This window comes from Nannospalax galili, unplaced genomic scaffold (genome assembly GCF_000622305.1).
Source record: "Nannospalax galili isolate Female #2095 unplaced genomic scaffold, S.galili_v1.0 scaffold918, whole genome shotgun sequence".
NCBI classification, from domain to species: domain Eukaryota; kingdom Metazoa; phylum Chordata; class Mammalia; order Rodentia; family Spalacidae; genus Nannospalax; species Nannospalax galili.
In genome coordinates this window covers 3,487,616-3,496,487 of record NW_008343216.1, presented here as the reverse complement: position 1 = coordinate 3,496,487, position 8,872 = coordinate 3,487,616, and positions in this window count along the sequence as shown.

The following is an 8,872-nucleotide window of genomic DNA, read 5'->3' as shown; positions in this document are numbered from 1 at the left end:
AAAGATCTCGATTTCATTTTAGAATATACTGTCTCATACAGAAAAACTCATTTTTAATGCAAGTAACATTTAGATGTTTGCGTATCAGGTAGATTTCAATGGTAATGTTTACCACCTCTACTAATTAACATAAAGGAAATTTTTATGATTCTTCCTCAAATATAACATATTTAAAAATTTGTACCTGAGCATGGATATAAATTAGTCAGGTAGATTTCAATGGTAATGTTTTTCATAACTTCTAATTAACATGAAGCAAATTTTTATGCTTCTCCCTCAAATATAACTCATTTTTTATTGATTCATTTTGTGTGTATGTGTGTGTGTATTTCATACAGCGCATCCCAAACAATCTTATATTTGTACCCTCGTCCCAAATGGCACCCTCCAATAGCACTTCATCTATATACCCACTTCCCAAATGGCACCTTCCCATAGCCTCCCCCCACTGGACCCCATATACTCTGTCATCCATGTTATTGTCCACTGTGTTGTCTGCACCCCCATCATTCCCCAGTGCTTGTCCATCTGCTGATTCTAGTCAGCCTATTTAAAGTTTCTTGTTTTAGGAAGATCAGCTCTTCTTCATCTAGCAAGAATCTTCATCCCTGTTACTGTCCACTGTGTTGTCAGTGCCCCCCAGCCATTTCCCAGTACAAGTCCATCCACTGAGTCTGGTCAGCCTCTCTAGAGTCCCTTGTTTTAGGAAGATGAGCTTTTCTTACATCTAGCAGCAATCAGTGGCCAATAATCCTTTAGATAAGATTAGGGTCTACTGTTCATTTTCCAAGTTCTATGCTAGGTTACTATCTTTGAGTCTCTTGGGCTACCCTGGCCAACAACCTTGGGCCACCCTGGCCAACAACTCAAAAGAAGGTATATCCTGTCTGGCATTCTTTCTTGTTATGTAGCCTTTACCTATACACATGAACTCTTAAAGAAATATATTGACCTCTTTAATTTTGGTTATACTTTCCTTTTAGGTGTTTAAGAGCAGTTTGCTCAAATAAACCAATTTATTTTTATTCTTAAGGCCATTTGAGGATCTCTTCCTCTGGGATCATATGGGCTTGGGAGGAGCCACTGGCTCCTTTCTTTTACCAGTTTCATATATGTGAAGATAAGTCAAAGGTCCTGCTTGACCATGGCTGGCTTTGCTTGGGAGCCTGGAGAAGATGTTTCCTCTGTGTTGACCCTCCTCTTTGTAGACTGGACACTGGTTCAAGTCCATCTCGTGGGGTCTCCATGGCCTCCCTGAAGGAGAGGACAAGTGACTCACCACAGTTACAGAACAGATGTAACAGATGTAACAGATGCTTCATAGTCCCCTGGAACTTTCCTGACCTTGGAGGGCAGGAACAAAAACTGTCCTTTAAGTCCCTCTGAAGGATTAGTATAGGCCTCAAATTATGGCTGTTAAACACCCAAGAATGTTAGTTCCACCAGTCTGGTACTTTTAATTACCATTTGCTATGTAGATAAAGCTTGGGCAAAAATAAAATGTTCTCAGATAAACCTTGACTAGACATATGTTTTGTTTCTTGAACTAGTTGTATGTGTAATTTATCAGTAGGTTGTTGGACTAATATGGTTCCCTCTGCTTTTCTTAAAACTAGCTAGACATTATTTATCTCTCTAACTGACTACCCTTATACCATGATTTCCCCATTTAAAGTGCCCCATTTTTCGAATTTCCCCCTTAATGATACCCTTCTCCTATGGTCCTACCTCTCTTGAGCTCCTTCTTTCCTTTTATCATCAAGGACCTCCCCACTCTCATTTTTATCTATATCTCCCTTATTAACACTTCTTTTCTACTGTTCTCAGGTTCTTTCTTTTCCTTTACCTCCCTTGTTTCTTTTCATCGTCCTGGTTCTTGTAGTTATATCTGGGTACATACTCACTTATAAGGATTTAGTGCTAGGATCCACATATGAGGGAGAACATACATCATTTGCTTTTCTGAGTCTGTTACTTCACTTAGTATATCAGTTTCTAGCTCCATCAATTTACCGGCAAATTTCTTGACTTCATCTTTTTTTCACTGATGAGTATAAATGTAGCACATTTTCATTATCCTCTCGTCAATTGAGGGACACTTAGGTTGCTTCCATCTCTTAGCTATTGTGAAAAGAGCAGCAACAAACATGGATGTACAAGTGTCTCTGCAATAGGATCAGTTCTTTGGGTATATGCCAAGGAGTGGTATAACTGGGTCAAAAGGTTGGTTCATTTTTAGTTTTCTTTTTAAGGGTTCTCCACCCTACTTTCCAGAGGGGTTGAACAACTTTGCAATTCCACCAGCAGTGGATGAGCATTCCCCTTTCCTCGCATTCTCTCCAACATTTGGTATCATTTGTTCTCTTGATCTTAGCCAGTCTGACTCGGATAATACGAAATCTTAAAGCGGTTTTCACTTGCATTTCCCTAATTACTAATGATGTTGAATACCTTTTAAGATGTTTCTTAGCCATCTTTATTTCTTCTTTTGAGAACTCTCTATTCAGCTCCTTAGCCCATCTTTTAGTTGGGTTACTTCCTTTCTTGATTCATTGTTTTTTGAATTCTTTATATATTCTATATTTTAAACCTCTGTCAGATGTGTCACTGGTGAGGATTTTCTCCCATGCTGTGGGTTTTCTCTTCACTTCCTTCATTGCTTCTTTTGATTTACAGAAGCTTTTTAGTTTAATGAGGTCCCATTTGTTGATTCTTGACCTTGTTTCCTGAACAATTGATGTCCGGTTTAGAAAATCCTTTCCTACACCTATATCTTGTAGGTTATTGCCGATGTTTTCTTCTAACAGTTTCAGAGTTCCAGGCTTCACATTGAGGTCTTTAATCAATTTGAAGTTGACTTTTGTACAAAATGAAAGATAGTTTAGTTCCATTCTTCTACAGGTGGAGATCCAGTTTTGCCAGCATCATTTGCTGAACATGCTTTCTTCCAGTGAATGTTCTTGGCCTCTTTACCAAATATCAGGTGGCTGAAATTGCATGTACTCATATTTGGATCTTTGATTCTGTTCCATTGATCTGTGGGTCTACTTTTGTGCCACTACCATGTTGTTTTTATGACTATAGCTCTGTAATATAGTTTCAAATCTGGCATAGTAATCCCCCCAGCATTGCTCTTAGTGGTCAGGGTTGCTTTGGCTATCTGAGGTCTTTTGTGTTTCCATATAAATCTTGGGTTTTTTTTCCAATTCTGTGAAAAATGTCATGGGAATTTTGATTGGCATTGCATTGAATCTATAAATGGCTTTTGACAGGATGGTCATTTTCACACTATTAATTCTTCCAATCTACGAGCTAGGGAGATCCTTCCATCCTCTGATGTCTTCCTCAATCTCTTTCTTTAAAGATTTAAAATTTTCATTGTAGAGGTCTTTAATGTCTTTGGTCAGGTTTATTCTGAGATTTTTTTTTTTTGAGGCTATTGTGAAAAGGAGTGTTTCCATGTACTCTTTCTCTGATTTCTTGTTATTGGTATATAGAAAGGCTACAGACTTTTGAAGATTAATTTCATAACCTGCCATTTTACTGAAAGTGTTAATTATGTCGAGGAGTTTTCTGGTGGAATTTTTGGTGTCTCTTTGATATAGTATCATTTCATCTTCAAAAAGGAATAATTTGATGTCTTCTTTTCCAATTATTACTCCTTTAATTTCCTTCTCTTGTCTAATTGCTCTTGCAAAAGTTTCAAGCACTATGTTAAAAAAGAGTGGAGATAGTGGACAGTCTTGTCTGGTTCCTAATTTTAAGGGGATGCTTCCAGTTTTCTCCATTTAGAAAGATGTTGGATGTGGGTTGTTGTATATGCCTTCAATTATGTTGAGGTATGCCCCCTCCAGTCCAATTCCCTCTAGGACTTTGAATATAAATGCATATTGAATTTTGTCAAAGGCTTTCTCTGTATCTATTGAGATGACCATGTGGCTCTGGTCTTTGAGGCCATTTATGTGATTTATCTTCCAGTCTTGATATGCTGTTTTTCATTTCTTTCATCCTATTGGTGAGGCTTTCCCTGTCGTTTCTAATTGGCTTATTTAGTGTTTCACCTCCTTCTTCATTTCAGCCCTAGTATTCTTCAATATTTCTCTTTTCTGAATTCATTCAAAAGTTTATCCCTACCTTCTTTGAGTTCTTTGATTTCTTTGTGTGTTCTTTAAATTCACTGAATTCTTTTATTACGTTTATAATTGTTCTTTTGAATTCCATGTCCTGTGATATCTCTAGGGGATTCTCACTGTACTTTTCTACAGGACTGTTGGTACTTGGTGGGGATATATTATTTGGGTTTTTCATGTTATATTTTTTCACTGTGACTTTGACATGTGTATTTCCTTTGTAGTTGCTGATTCTTGTGAGACTCAAGCCTTCCTTTGTTGAGTTTAGGTCTGCCTCTGTTTGTAAATTTTATGTGCTTTTGTGGTTTACTTGTTGGGCATGAAAAGCTGGGTGTTCTAGGCTACAGGTTCTCTCTTATTATTTTATATTGGAGGGGCCAGATGGCTTTCTGCCTGCTGCCCAGCAGTTCCCACAGAGGCCCAAATTAGGTGAGGATCAGATGCTCTCAGGCTTTCTCTTAAGGTCTAGATCCCTCTAGTGAGCAGGCACAGTCAATTTGGTAGGATTGCTAGGTAGAGGTAAGATTCAGGACTTTCAGGCAGTCAGGAAAAGAAGCTGGTCTCAGGAATCCAGAGCAAGCAGGGAAGGAGGATGCTCTCAGGAATCCAGGTTGGGGGTGGGACAGCCAGGAATGAAGGCTGGTCTCACATATGCAAAAGTAAGGTGGGAGGAGGGAACAGACCTTGAGGTCTCCAAGAAACTAGACTGAGGAACTGGGTTAGACTGGGTGCAAAGGATCAGAAATTGGGTTTGTCTGGGTGCCAAGAGAAGTAATGGGCCAGTGCCCACCCTAGGAGGAGAGAAGGGTTGGGGGAGCTGGAAGGGTAAATGAAGTTGTGGGAGTCAAGGCACAGAGGGTGTGGTTGAACCTACCCAGGAAAGATGCTGGGTTCTGGAAGCTGGAAGTTGGGCTGGCCAGGGATGAAGGCTGGTCCAGGTATGCAAAGGTGAGGTGGGCAGGAACAGGCCTTGAAGGCTCCAGGGGACTAAACTGAGGAACTAGGTTGGTCTGGGTGCAAAGGATCAGAAAGCAGTGGGGAGTCTAACCCAAGAGGGCAGTCCAGAGGTCTGGGTGCCAAGCAACAGAATGAGCCAGTGCCCATATTAGGAGGTATTTTTTTGTCTTATGTGTATGAGTGTATTGCCTGCATGAATGTAAATGCACCCATGTCATACAATGACCACAGAGGTCAGAAGAGGGCATCAGAGTCCCTTGGAACTGGAGTTACAGATGGTTGTTAGCCATCATGTTGGTGCTGGGAATCAAACCTAGGTCCTTTGCAAGAGAAGCCAGTGCTCTTAACCACTGAACCATCTCTCCAGCCCCTTTAAAATATTTTTAAGTTAAACCCTATAATGCTCTGAATATATTTAAAAATTTTATAGTCTCATGATAATTATTCAACACAGCATGAAGGCTTTTGATTTTATTTATTTGGAAAATCTGAAAGAACTCAAATTTTTTGAAAAAAATATTCACTCTGATGCAAAAATTATTGCCTTTTGTCTAGGTGTTTATGTTTAATTATGTTTCCTTTGTTGCTGTAGTCTTAGTTCCCTGCATTTTGGACTATAACAATAAACTTAGCTGATAATATTACCAAACCCTGCATGACCTGCTGCTTTAATTCTGTGATTACAGAGTTTTGAAAGAGCTTTAATCCAAAAGAGAACTTTAAGGCCTCATGAGTGATGATCTTTATGTTCAAAGGTCAGTTCAGTACTGCCTATAAGTAAAGCTTACTTACAGAATGGGAGAAAATACTTGAAAACTATACATCTGAACAGTGATTTCTCAGTAGGAAAATATAAATAACTTGATTAAATTTGGCAAAAAGATATTTATAGACTTTCCTCCAAAGAATACATACAAATGGCCTATAGATTTATGAAAAAATGCTTAGCATCACTAATCACCAAGAAAATGAAAATGAAAATTGCAGTGAGAAATTACTTCACTTACTCCAGTTAGAACAGCCAGTATAAAAAGAGAAAGTGCTGGGGAGGACATGGAGAAAAGGACATAAGGATAGCATGTACATTGTTGACTGGAACAGAAATTAGTGCAACTGGGAAAAGCACTACAGTGGTCCTTAGAAACCCTAAAACTAGGACTGCCATATGATCTACCATCCCAATATTGTGTAATACACATAAAAGAAATTAAATTACTATGAAATCCCACACTTGACAAGATGGGTGGAGTTGGTGATCATAATGTCAGCTGAAAACATCAGGCACAGAAAGATGAATGTATATGATCTTATTCATGGGAATTTTCAAAATAGTTATTTTCACAGAAGCAGAGCAATGGTTATTGGGCTGATAGAGAAAAGAGAAAGGCAAGGTTAGTTAAATGATGTGAAGTTGTAATTAGGAGGAATAAATTCTGATGTTCTACAACTGGTAGAAGGAATATATTGTAATTCAAATGTTAAAATAATAGAAGAGGAGATTTCAAATGGTCTTGCCATAAACAAGTTATGTTTGACCTAAGGCACATGTCCATTGACACTGAAGAAGTAACCTTAAAAATGTTACCTTTTTGTGATAAATATAGGAGAGGTATTTCTTTTTTTAAATGTAATGAATAATTTCTTGGAAAAAAACTATAGTTAAGGATCAGTTATTATGATTGTCAAATATTATGTTCTGATATAAACCCAGTGTGGGTATTTTTATTTGTCTAAAGATCATGCAAGAAATGCATTTTTGCTTTCTAGCTGCAAAATCTCCAAGAAACCGAAATCTTAATAGGTTTTTTGTAGCAGGTTCAAAAAGATTACACAGAGAGTCTGTTTTGGGATTTTTGTTTGTTTGTTTGTTTGTTTTTTTGTTTGTTTGTTTGTTTGTGTTTTCCAGTTTATTATTTATTTAATAACCACATAGTTAGAAGAAACATTTCATTACATCAGCATTGACTTATTCAATAACAGTTTTCTGAGCTAGGCTGCATCTCTTACAAAACTGGCTGTACATTTTTAGGTTTATAGTTGAATTATTACAGTTGTACAATATTTTACTCAGTATAAATCCTATAAGACATAAAATTAAATGAGGGTTTAACCTTTAAAAAAGATATCCATTTCATTATTCAAATACACAGTTTCATACAGAAAAATTCATTTTTAATGCAATTGACACTAAGATATTTGCACATGTGTTTCTAATCTCTATATATCTGATTATTACTAGTCACAGTCGTGAGCTCCTTGGCATCTGAGCATGGATATAAACTCATCAGGTAGATTTCAATGGTAATGTTTTTCATGTCTACTAATTATTAAGGAGCAAATTTTTATGCTTTGATGTTGTACTCACTATAAACCCTGTAAGACATAAAATTAAATGAGGTTTTGACCTTTAAGAAAGATCTCCATTTCATTATTAAAATACACAGTTTCATACAGAAAAATTCATTTTTAATACAACTGACACTAAGATACACATGCGTTTCTAATCTCTATATATCTGATTATTACAAGTCACAGTCGGTTACTTTCTGAGCTCCTTAGAATTCCTAAGAATCTGCGTTGTGCCAACTTTATAAAGAATAAATAGAGATTGCCAAGAAAGATGGGACAGTCTAGAAGCTGGTTATAAACAAGAGAATAGAGACAGGATGGTTGGAATGTGCCAGATGCCTGCTTTGGTAATGTCCTACATTATACTAAGTTAAGTAACACAGACTGAGAAAAAAAATCGGCATATGTTCTCCCTCACATGTGGATCCTAGAACCAGATTCTGATAAATAAGTATGCAACCAGACATAACTACAGGAACCAGGATAATGGAAAGGAAACAGGGAGGTAAAGGAAAAGAAAGAACCTGAAAGAGAAAAACAGTAGGAAACAGGCCTTAACAAGGTAGACATGGATAAAAATTGGGCTAGTTTAAGGGAGGCGGGAGGGAAGGGTATACAAGGAACCTAGAGCATAAAGGGAAAGAAGGAGCTCAAGAGAGGTAGGGCCACAGGAGAAGGGTATTATTATGGGAGAAAGAGGGGGCAATGGGGGCACCTTAAGAGGGAAAACAATGATGTTTATGAGAGATAAACAATACCTAGCTAGCTTTGAAAACCAGAGAGAACCATATTACTCCTACCACCCACTGACAAATTATACATAGGAGATCAAGAAATATATGTCTAGGTAAGGTTTATCTGAGAACAACTGGTCTTTGCCTAAGATTTATCTACACGACACACAGTAATTAAAAATACCAGACTGGTGGAACTAACCTTCTTGGGTGTTTAACAGATATACTTTGAGGTCTATAATAATTTGGTCAGAGGGACATAAAGGACACGTTTTGCTCCTTGCCCTCCTAGGTCTACTACTTCCAAGGGACTATGAACATCTCTCAAAATGTCCTGTAATTGTGGTGGGTCACCTGTCCTCTTGATCAAGGAGGCTGAGGAGACCCCACCAGATGGACTTGAACCAGTGTCCAATCTATAAAGAGGAGGGTCAACACAGAGGAATCATTTCCTCCATGCTTCCGAGTGAAGCCAACCATGGTTGAGTAGGACCTTTGACTAATCTTCACATAGGTGGAACTGGTAAAAGAAAGGAGCCAAGGGCTCCTTCCAAGCCCATGTAACCCCTGAGGAACAGATCCTTAAACTACCTTAAGATCCTTAAACTTACCTTAAGAGTAAAAATAAATCAGTTTATCTGGACCAATTGTGTGGTCTTAAACACCCAAAAGGAAAGTATAACCAAAGATTAAAGGGACCAA